Source organism: Chelonoidis abingdonii, chromosome 5, assembly GCF_003597395.2.
Source record: "Chelonoidis abingdonii isolate Lonesome George chromosome 5, CheloAbing_2.0, whole genome shotgun sequence".
NCBI classification, from domain to species: domain Eukaryota; kingdom Metazoa; phylum Chordata; order Testudines; family Testudinidae; genus Chelonoidis; species Chelonoidis abingdonii.
Window position 1 is genome coordinate 115,088,831 of NC_133773.1, and position 12,202 is coordinate 115,101,032.

The window sequence follows — 12,202 nt, forward strand, 5'->3', positions numbered from 1 at the left end:
TCACCTCCTCCCCATACTGTGCTGCCCCGTGCAGCAGTCTGGGAGCTGACCTTGTCTGTGAAGACTGAGGCAAAAAAAACATTGAGTATTTCAGCTTTTTCCACTTCATCTGTCACTAGGTTGGCCTCTCCCATTCAGTAAGGGTAATACTTCCTGTATTACTTAATCAGGGAAATCACCAAAGGGCTATTGGGCACCCACCACAGACCCCAGACCTATATAGCACTCTCTGCGATATCCATTGTGAGGGGAAAGTGCCACAAAGGCAGATAAATCCTCAGTCTACACAGAAGAGGACAGATCTGTGCATGAATTTTGTCAGGATAGTCCAGCCTAGGATTTTCAATACTAGTTATTTTATTTAACTTTTCCTTTTCTTGCCCTATGAGAACTTAGAAGCTGCTCCTTGTTTTCTCCCTTGAAAATCTATGGTGGGTGACATCCATAGTGATATATTTTGAAAAAGTTGATTCTTTAGGGTGAACATAGGAGGAACTGCCTTACTGGATCTAATCCACGGTCCATTAGTCTCCAGTCTCCCACAATGCCCAGCACCAAAAGCATTAGAGAAAGGTGCAAGAAACCTCACAGTAGTTCAGTGTGGGATAATTTGGCCCCAAATTAAATCTCATCCTAATCACTTCAGTTAGAGATTGGCTTCTGATTTTATAATATCTCTTATAAAATTTATGTTAGCACTAACTCTCTTAATTCTGTCTATTCTTGTTAACCATGTAAATGTCCGATCCCTTTTTGAATCTTGCTAAATTCTTGGCTTCAACAACACACAGTAGCAGTGAGTTCCACAGCTTCATTACACATTGTAAGAAAAGGTATTTCCTTTTCTTGTTTTTGAATTTTCTAACTTTTAATTTCATTTAAAGATTTGTAAGAGAATCGAAGTAATCAGAATCAACAAACTGTGGATTTGTTTTCTCGTGCTATAATATGAAGGTAACCTGTTTTCTAGCTCGTATACTACTCAAGCCTGCTTCAGTGATGGTCCTTTTTAAAAGAGGAGATAGCATAGTTGTCTGCTAGTATTTATATGGTTGCCTAATAAAATCAAAATAATGATTCTTCCTTTCCCCATTGAAAAATCTAAACTCAAATACATTTGCCAAATTCAAGTATTACAGCATTCATGCCAATAGTCAACCATGTATCTTTTGCTATCTTGTAAAGAATTTTGTTAGACTACAAAGATGTGTAGCCAAATGGTGTTGTTACACATGTATAAGTCAGATATTTTCAAATAGCGATGTTAATGTTCATTAACGTATGGGTCAAATTTTAGGTTGCACGGGTGTGGCTGCGAGTAGAATTTGACCCATGGAATACAATATAGTATTTATGATACTTAACGTTGCCTTTAACATTCAAAAAATTATGATAGTCAAACACAATTGAATCTTCATAATTTAAATCTTTTAGCTATAAAACACATACCTTTTTGTTGCAGATCAATGTATGTTTTTAGTTTTTTTGTCTTAAATTAAATTTAGTTGTCCCTGCCTGTTTTAATTTAGAGATGCTGTATAATTAAAATGGAACTGATGCATATGACAATACAGTGCCTAATTATGATTTACAAATAATGAAAACAATCTACTTTTGAACAGGATACCTGCTGTATCATTCACTTGGTTGTTTAAACTTCGTAGACTGTGTGGAGGTTTTCTTCTCTCTGAGTAGTATATTTAATTTTCTAGTCAGATTGTAACATAACTGCTTTTCTACTGAAAATGTACCTCGACTGTAAGATGAAATATTATGCTATGTATGCCATTCATTAAAGAAGTGCTAGGCTGTTTTCTGTATTATAAGCAGCTCTTTCAAAATATGAATTTGCAGAAGTGGCTGTGACAAATCTCCAAGGTATTTTCTGCTTTTCTGGATATAAACAGAACAGCTTGATAGAATCTGTCTACCATATTTAATAACATCCCAATAGGAACTGTTTCTCTCTCAGAAAAGTCTGCAGATTTAACACTGAAAGGCTTAACAAAATGTGCACACAGTATAGACTCAGTATACACACAGTTTCTACTTCAGTTTCTATTTTTATTATTCATATTTATTTATGGCTACTTTAGTGTCTATGACTTCCAGAGACAATAATTTATTTCTGTCATTTGAATTGGGACTGCATAATTCGGAGCAGACATCAGATTTTCATTTAAAAAAATATGAAGCTTGAGTCCTGAGGCCTACTTGAACCTTAGCCTCTTTGAGAGATGAGAACCATTTAAAAATGTTGTTGGACTTGCTTACTGTGTGTGCCTATATATTGGGCCTGAACTTAAGGAGAGTAAGTAAGGTGTATCCAGAGAGCCCAGCAAATGGTGAATCTGCAAATCAGCCACTTATCTATTTATTTTGGGGGTGTCACCAAGGTGTTAAATGCCCCTGGAGGAAGCGCTATAATTTAGAGCGCGCATTGCAGTATGTAGTGCTTAAAAAATATGAAAAGCAATCGGTATAAACTAAGTCCTGAGCTATCAAGTACAAGGTACACATAATATCAATACAAAACATAAAGCATTAAGCCAACCATTTGACACTTTGGTCCTCTATGTGTACATGAATTATTTATGTGGAGGTAGTTACTTCATTTTTAAAGATTTTTCTTTGTTTTATAATTGGAAAACTCCCAATAATTGAGATTTGTTGGCTATGGTTCTGGTAATATTTATTTTTATTGCAATTGTTTTCAGAAATAACATGATATAACAGGCCATGCTGTAGTGAGCTAGTAATGTTGTATTTCTTATTTATAAGTTTTTATGCTCTTTGTCACCTTAATATCAGAGTTCATCAAAAATATGAATCTGCCCTCCTCTGTACCAAATGGAGAAATAATACATGCTTAAAACAAAGAGATCCTTTAAAAATAGAAATAATAATTTAAAAAAAGTAAAACTGTGTGAGACAAATTCTGCTGTCAGTTATCCTGGTAGGAATCTGAAGTAACTCCATTAGGTCAGTGGAATTGTAACTCCAATGGAAATCAGTGGAATTACCCTGGATTTAAACTAGTGTAATTGACTGGTTTACGAGTGTAAAATTTTGCCCAATAAACTAAATTACATGTAAAAGATCCAGTGTTATTTCCCTGCTACTAGCTGCCCTAGGAAACCCCATCGGGGACTGCACAACTCAAAGGAGGAACCATTTCAAATTAATACACCCATCCAGCAAGTAGTTCTTTGTAGAGAGACCCTCACTGAAGCTACAGGATCAGGATCTTGGCCCACATTACCTTCTGCCAAGTTGGCTCATAGGTTGAGGAGTGACTTTGTCTTGTCTGTCCTTCGGGATCCCTGGAGCACCTGGGGCAGACACTCCCATGAGATCATGGGGATAAAGGGTGCCTATCACACAGCTAACTCCTGTCCTCTTCTGTGCCTTGTTCACATGACAAACAGGCTTCTGCTTCTCTCTATTCACAGAGAGGACTGTTTGGGTCTGGTTTTGTTTCTCACGTCTTTAAAAACAAACAAGACATTCTGCATTATCTTCACTGTGACATATTTGCAAAATTTGTGTGTTCACTGGGCACAATTAAAAATTGCTCATGGCGGTGTTAGAGACAGTACAAGTTCCAGATGTTCCCTGTACTAAAATGGGAAATAGTGGTAGTATCCATACATTTTCTAAAGATGGAATGATCTTTTCAAGTGCACCTGCTATAGATCTTCCAATATTATTCAGAAATGAGTTCTGTTTGATTTTTTTTTTCTGCTTTATTTTTGTCAATATCTTATGCAACCATAAAGAACAACATGCAGGGCCAACTCTTGCTTGCCTTACTGCTAGGAGAAATGCAGTTTAAATCAATAGGACTACTCACAATAATAATAAGAGGAGGGTTAGTCTCATAGTCATAAGGAAACCATAAGAGAGGAAATGATGTGCTTGTCTTATGAAGCATTTAAATAATAAGTGCTGTATAAATTGCTACTGACTTGTAACATATTTTAATACAAAATTAAAGAAGCTATTATAAATAATATGAAGGGGAAAGGAGTCCAGGAGAGCTGGCTGTATTTTAAAGAAGCCTTATTGGGGGCGCAGGAACAAACCGTCCAGAAGTGTGGAAAGAGTAGCAAATATGGCAGGTGACCAGTTTGGCTTAATAGAAAAATCTTCGGTGAGCTTAAACACAAAATGGAAGCTTACAAGAAGTGGAAACTTGGATAGATGACTAGGGAGGAGTATAAAGATATTGCTCAAGCATGCAGGGGTGTAATCAGGAAGGCCAAAGCACAATTGGAGTTGCAGCTAGCAAGGGATATGAAGGGTAACCAGAAGGGTTTCTACAGGTATGTTAGCAACAAGAAGAAGGTCAGGGAAAATGTGTGGAACACTTACTGAAAGGGGGAGGCAACCTAGTGACAGATGATGTGGAAAAAGCTGAAGTACTCAATGTTTTTTTTACCTTGGTCTTCACAGACAAGGTCAGCTCCCAGACTGCTGCACGAGGCAGCACAGTATGGGGAGGAGGTGAGCAGCCCTCACTGGTGAAAGAACAGGTTGAGGACTATTTAGAAAAGCTGGCCATGCACAAGTCCATGGGTCTGGATCTAATGCATCCAAGGGTGCTGAGAGAGTTGGCTGATGTGATTGCAGAGCCATTGGCCATTATCTTTGAAAACTTGTGGTGATCGGGGGAGGTCCCGGACGACTGGAGAAAGGCAAATATAGTGCTGATCTTAATGAAAAGGTAAGAAGAAGAATCCAGGGAAGTAAAGACCAGTTAGCCTCATCTCAGTCCCTAGAAAAATCATGGAGCAGGTCCTCAAGGAATCCATTTTGAAGCACTTGGAGGAGAGGAAGGTGACCAGGAACAGTCAACATGGATTCACCAAGGATGAGTCATGCCTGACCAACCTGATTGCCTTCTGTGATGAGATAACTGGCTTTGTGGATATCGGGAAAGCGGTGGACATGAAATATCTTGACTTTAGCAAAGCTTTTGATATGGTCTCCCACAGTATTCTTGCCAGCAAGTTAAAAAAGTATGGGATAGATGAATGGACTATAAAATGGGTCGAAAGCTGGCTGGATCATTGGGCTCAACAGGTAGTGATCAATGGCTCGATACCTAGTTGGCAGCCAGTATCAAGCAAAGTGGCCCAGAGGTCTGTCCTGGGGCCCGTTTTGTTCAACATCTTCATTAATGATCTGGATGATGGGATTGATTGCACCCTCAGCAAGTTTGCGGATGACACTAAGCTGGGGGTAGTGGTAGATATGCTGGAGAGTAGAGATAGGGTCCAGAGTAGCCTAGACAAATTGGAGGGGTGGGCCAAAAGAAATCTGATGACATTCAACAAGGACAAGTGCAGAGTCCTGCACTTGGGACGGAAGAATCCCATGCACCGCTACAGGCTGGAGACTGACTGCCTAAGCGGCAGTTCTGCAGAAAAAAACCTAGGGCAGGGCTTCTCACACAGGGGTCGCCACTTGTGCAGGGAAAGCCCCTGGTGGGCCGGGCCGGTGCGTTTACCTGCCTCATCCGCAGGTCCGGACAATGGCGGCTCCCACTGGCCATGGATCACTGCTCCAGGCCAATGGGGGCCGCCTAAATTTATTGATGGTCAGTTTATATCCATTTGTTCTTGTGTCTACTTTGGCACTTAACTTAAATAACTCCTCTCCCTTCCTGATATTTATTCCTCTGTTGTGCTTATAGAGAGCAATCATATCTGCCCTCAGCTTTCTTTTGGTTAGGCTAAACAAGCCAAGCTCCTTGAGTCTCCTCTCATAAGGTAGGCTTTCCATTCCTCAGACCATCCCAGTAGCCCTTCTCTGCACCTGTTCCAGTTTGAATTCATCTTTCTTAAACATTGGAGACTAGAATTGCACACAGTATTCCAGATGTGGTCTCACCAGTGTCTTGTATAATGGTACTAATACTTCCCTGTCTCTACTGGAAATACCTTGCCTGATGCATCCTAGGACTGTATTAGCCTTTTTCACAGCTGTATCACATTGATGGCTCATAGTCATCCTGTGATCAACCAATACACCCAGGTCTTTCTCCTTCTCCATCACTTCCAATTGATAAATCCCCAGCTGATAGCAAACATTTTTGTTGCTATTGCCTAAATGCATGATCTTGCACTTTGCATCATTAAAATTCATCCTATTTTTATTACACCAGTTTACAAGGTCACCCAGATCATCTTCCAGTCCTCCTCCATATTGGAAATACCTCCCAATTTTGTGTCATCTGCAAATTTTATTAGCACATTCCCACTTTTCGTGCCAAGGTTATTAATAAAAATGTTAAATAAGATTGGTCTCAAGACTGATCTCTGAGGGACTCCAATACTAACCTCTCTCCAGCCTGACAGTTCTTTCAGTATGTCCCATTGTAGTCTCCCCTTTAACCAGTTCCTTGTCCACCTTTCAATTCTCATATTAATCCCCATCTTCTCCAATTTAATAATTTCCCATTTGGAACTATATCAAATAACTTACTGAAATCCTGATAGATTTGATCTACTGTATTTTCAGTGTCTAAAAAATATGTTATCTTCTCAAAGAAAGAGATGAGGTTGGTCTGGCGTGATCTACCTTTTGTAAAACCATGTTGTATTTCATCCCGATTACTGTTCACAGGCTGTTTTATCCATTCCATCACTTCTAGTTTCTTTAGTCTACCTCATTGTTAATATACAATGCTACTCTGCCAACTTTGCCTTTATTTCAGTCTTCAATACCTTCAATACCTGTACTCCAGTCATGACCACTATTCCACCATGTTTCTGTTACCCCTATAATGTCTAGCTTCACTTCCTGCACCAGTAGTTCTAGTTCCTCAATTTTGTTACCTAGGCTCCTTCCTGAATTGTTGGCTCTCAGAGATCTTTCAAGCGCCTTTAGCTTACTTTTCTTCTGCCACCATTAATCCATTTATTTCATTTATCCCCATCATCTTTTTGTGTATAGTCTGCTAACATGCATGAAGCAGACTTATACGAATTATGGTGAAAACAGGGAATCAACATTTTCCTGAATTTAGCACATTCCCAGAAGATAAGTCCATAGTTATCCATTTTGTCCAACAATTTCCAAAAAAGGTTGTCATTGCATAGCCCTACAATAGGCTCATATTACTGAGCAATGCTAAAATATAATCTATGATGTCACTTGAATTGCATCAGTTTTAATTTTGCATTTCTGGTCACTGTATAAGATTTCTCGTATCTTTTAGTTCATACTTTATATGAGCACTTGCAGCCTAATTTATTATCCCAGATATTTTTAGGTGCATATGGGCAAGGATAGTGAAATGTCATAGATTCCAAGGCCAGAAGGGATCATGGTGATCGGATAGCATGACCGCCTATATAATAGGGACAATAGAACTTCCCCCCCAAAATTCCTAGACCAGATCTTTTAGAAAAATATCTAGGCTTGATTTAAAAATAGCCAGTGATGGAGAATCCACCACAACCCTGGAGAAATTATTCCAAAGGTTAATTATGCTCACTATTAAAAATGTACATTTTATTTCTAGTCTGATTTTGTCTAGCTTTAACTTCAAGCCATTGGGGATTGTGTTATACATTTCTCTGCTAGAATGAAGAGCCCATTATTAAGTATTTGTTCCCCACGTAGATACTTGTAAACTGTAATCAAATCACCCCTTAATCTTCTTTTTGTTAAACTAAATAGATTGAGTCCTTAAAGTCTATCACTATACAACATGTTTGTAATCCTTTAATCATTCTCTTGGCTCTTTTCTGAACCCTCTCCAATTAATCAACATCCTTCTTGAATTTTGGGCACCAGAACTAGACACGGTATTAAAGCAGCAGCCACACCAGTGCCAAATACAGTGGTGAAACAGGCTCTCTACTCCTACTCAAAATTCCCCTGTTTATGCATCCCAGGATCACATTCACTCTTTTGGCCACAGCATCATGCTGGGAACTCATGTTGACATGATTATCTACCACAACCAAATCTTTTTCAGAGTCACTGCTTTCCAGGATAGAGTCCACCCTTGCCTAGGTTCTTTGTCCCTAGATGTATTCATGTACATTTAGCCTTATTACAGTAGATACTGTTTGCCGGCTCCCAGTTTAACAAGTGATCCATATTGCTCTGAATCAATGACCTGTCCTCTTTATTATTTACCACTCCCCTAATTTTTGTGTCATCTGCAAATTTTATCAGCGATGATTTTTTGTTTTCTTCATTGATGAAAATGTTAAATAGCATAGGGCCAAGAACCAATCCCTGTGGAACCCCGCTGGAAGCATACCGATCATTGACAATTCCCCATTTACAGTTACATTTTGAGAACTATCATTCAGCCAGTTTTAATCCTGTTAATGTGTGCCATATTAATTTTATATTCTAGTTTTTTAAACAAAATGTCATACAGTGCCAAATCAAATGCATTGCAGAAATCTACGTCTGTTACATCAACACTATTGCCTTTCGTCACAATATCTGGAGTAGCTCACCACTGTGAGTGCCTTCCTCAGGGCAGGCTGTCAGAAAATAGAGCAAATACCCTAAGCTAATGGTGTGTTCTGCAATTAGATTTCATCAGATGTGAACTCCTGGGTCACTATAACAGTCTTACCATAGAGTCACAGACAGTCCCTTTAGACTCTCCAGTCTATCTTGCCACCCAGACAAACTGAAGTTTGCGATAAAAGGTTATTTAAACCAAAAATCACACCACATCAGGTTGCTCTCAGTCCCAAAAGACTGGCCACTTACCCTAGATCAATTGGTACTCCAGATCTTACACCAAAGATGATGCTGGCAGCCAATTCTATAGTAAATAAACTATAGCTAAGGAAAGGAAATGAGAGTTATTGAGAGGCTGAAGCAGGTAAAATGTAATAAGAGGTGAGTTACAGTTTGTAATTGCAAATGGTGGCAGTGATGTAATAAACTGCCAGTTTCCCAAAAGTCCTTTCAGGGTGTCCAGATTGTCTCTAGGATCTTAACTTTGCATCTGGTACTGTAAGAGTCCAAACAGTTAGAGATAAAGGATATTTCCATAAATCCCATATTTATAGCTTCTTTGAACAGAAGACAAGCTGACAATGACTCTACCTATGTGGGTTTTTCCTTTGATGACAATGAGTGAGGAAGGCACTCATACATAATGGCCACTTACTTTGTAATTAGTATTTTATGTTAAAGTCCTTAAGTCCTTCATTAGTATTTCACAAGATTTATTTGGTGGGTTATTTAGTTACAGGGATATACACAGTGTAAATGTTTGCTATTACATTACAACAGGAACAGATAACTGAAAACTATGCAAATAATATCCCATTCATTTTCTTTAAACACCCAAAACACTCTTATACATCTAACCATTACTTTGATCTGTACTAATCCACAAGTGAATTGATCTGAATACGCTCTTGCATGACCTGGTCTGCCAGCATCACACATTTATCAACCAAATTTGTAATCTCATAAAAAAATCCAGTTGACAAGATCTGTTTTCCATAAACCCATCTTGATTGGCATTAATTTTATTACCCTCCTTTAATTCCTTATTAATCGACTCCCGTATCAGCTGTTCCATTATCTTGCCAGGGATCAGTGTCAGACTGATAGGCCTATAATTAGCTGGGTCATCCAATTTACTCTTTCTAGTCTAGTCTCCATTTCATTTGACCAATGCAAAACACTCAGTGAGCTTAGTCAGTGACTGGGTGAGAATGGTACATGGATGAGAGCCACCTGGTTAAGACTGAATCCAGACAATATAAAAAATAATAATAATTGGAGATATACCTATGTCCTAGAACTGGAAGGGACCTTGAAAGGTCATTGACTCCAGCCCCCTGCCTTCACTAGCAGGACCAATTTTTGCCCCAGATCCCTAAGTGGCCCCCTCAAGGATTGAACTAACAACCCAGGGTTTAGCAGGCCAGTGCCCAAACCACTGAGATGTTGTTTGGCTTGGGAGGAGAGTAACCATAGAGGATGGTAAGAATAATTCTTTTCTCCTTAACCGAGTGTGTGTGTCTGCCATTTGTTGGTCAGGTTCACAGTCTAGGTGTCTGTTGGAGTCCCAGTTGCAGATAGCAGGAGCAGTCTGGTCACCTTTTTATCTTTTACATACAGCCAAGAGCAAATCTTGCAACTGTCATCCATGCTTTTGTTGCCTTGAGGTTACACTACTTCAGTGTGCTGTACAAAGGGCTAGGCCTAAAACCAGACTAAATAGAAGCTGGTACAGAGCATGATAGTGAGCACTCAGCTGTGCTTTGTGATATGCTTTCGGTGGTGTGGATCTGTAAAGCCCTAAATGGGCTAAGGTATTGGAGATAGTATCAGGCTGAGCCTGAATTCAGCAAAGTACTTAATCATGTGCCTGTCTTTAAATGTGTGAGTTTACATCAATTGAATACTAAGATGTTTAAAGTTGGTGCATGCTAAAGTACTTTGCTGATTTGGGGTCATGGTAAATAGGCCTTGTAGTGCATATGCCACAAAAATCAACAGTAAAAAAGGAGCATAAAATCTTTTTTCTTGGAAACTATTCATTAATCAAACAGCAGCATATTATTTCAAAAATAATTCAGGATATAGTACAGCATGAGGCACTCAATAATAATCTACTGCTTTATGTTTGCTGGGGCACTGAAGATGTTCATAATGGTCACTGCTAAAGGAAGTTAATGGATTGTCTGAAAACACAGCCATGTTACAACTTCAGGATGGACTACACTAGCTATCTGGTTATTTGTTTGGCAATATCTTTCATTCCTTGAAGTGGTTGCCTCCTGAGAAGCAATATTGTCAGGGTAATTTCTTGCAGCGAAAACTGTCCCTGTGTATAAGTTATGGACTCTATTTTGAAAACACTTACTCTCGTGAGTAGTCCCACTGAATTCATAGATTTTTAAGCTGTTAAAAGCTGGTCATAAAGAATTGAGTGTTTTGGGATTTTTCAAGATGAAAGATACCATAAAAATTAAGATGAAGGTATTCTTATTTATTATTGAATGGCCGTGGTTATTGTGATAATACGGAAAGCCACTTATTGCTAAATTTATTGCTTAAATTTAGCAGATATTGCTAAATGAAAATATAATTGTACTCAATATGTATTGTAGCATAAAGCAGATTTTCCAAATGTAAGAGGAAAGGTACTAGAACCGTATCTTTTAACTGGATAAATGGAAAAATGTGGCAGTATTAAGCAACATCTAAACACTTTTTCTCCCAAAGTTTCTGAGAACAGTATTTAGCACTGTTACTGCCTCCAGGTTTAAAGCAGTTGCCTTCTCCTTTCCCTGTGTCAAAGCCCTTCTATTATTAGTAGGGCTGTCAAATAATCACAGTTAACTGATAAACTCAAAAAAATTCATTGTGATTAATCATAGTTTTAATTGCACTGTTAAACAATAGAATACCAGCTGAAATTTATTAAATATTTCAGATGGTTTTCTACATTTTTATATATATTGTATTCTGTGTTGTAATTGAAATCAAAGTACATAAATATTTGAACTGTCAAAATGATAAAAAAAATGGTATTTTTCAGTTCACTTCATACAAGTACTGCACTGCAATGTCTTTGTCATGAAAGTGCAACTTACAAATGTAGATTTTTTTTGTTACATAACTACACTCAAAAACAAAACAATTTAAAACTTCAGAGCCTACAAGTCCACTCAGTCTTACTTCTTGTTTGGCCAATTGCTAAGACAAACAAGTTTGTTTTCATTTACGGGAGATAACGCTGCCCGCTTCTTATTTACGTCACCTGAAAGTGAGAACAGGCATTTGCATGGCACTTTTGTAGTTGGCATTGCAAGGTATTTACATATCAGATATGCAAAACATTCGTATGTCCCTTCATGCTTCGGCTACCATTCCAGAAGACATGCTTCCATGCTGATAACACTCGTTAAAAAAATAATGTATTAATTAAATTTGTGACTGAGCATTTTGGGGGAGAATTGTATGTCTCCTGCTCTGTTTTACCTGCATTGTGCCACATATTTCGTGTTATAGCAGTCTCAGATGATGAGCCAGCACAGACTATATGTGGGCTAATCAAATGCTTACTTTTAATATGCATATTCCAGCCTCAGAATAGTAATTGGATGTTGAGGTTAAATTTATGAAAAAGCAATTATACAGTCAACTATATCAGCCATTGGGGGTGAATCCCAGGTTGAGAAGAGGTACAGACAGA

The 12,202-nt window shown here is 38.4% G+C and overlaps 1 protein-coding gene across 5 annotated transcripts in view; it reads left to right on the forward strand.

Moving 5' to 3' along the window:
* LDB2 (LIM domain binding 2) overlaps nt 1-12,202 on the forward strand; it is a 551,321-nt gene that overhangs the window by 444,083 nt on the left and 95,036 nt on the right. The gene's annotated exons all lie outside the window — the stretch shown is intronic.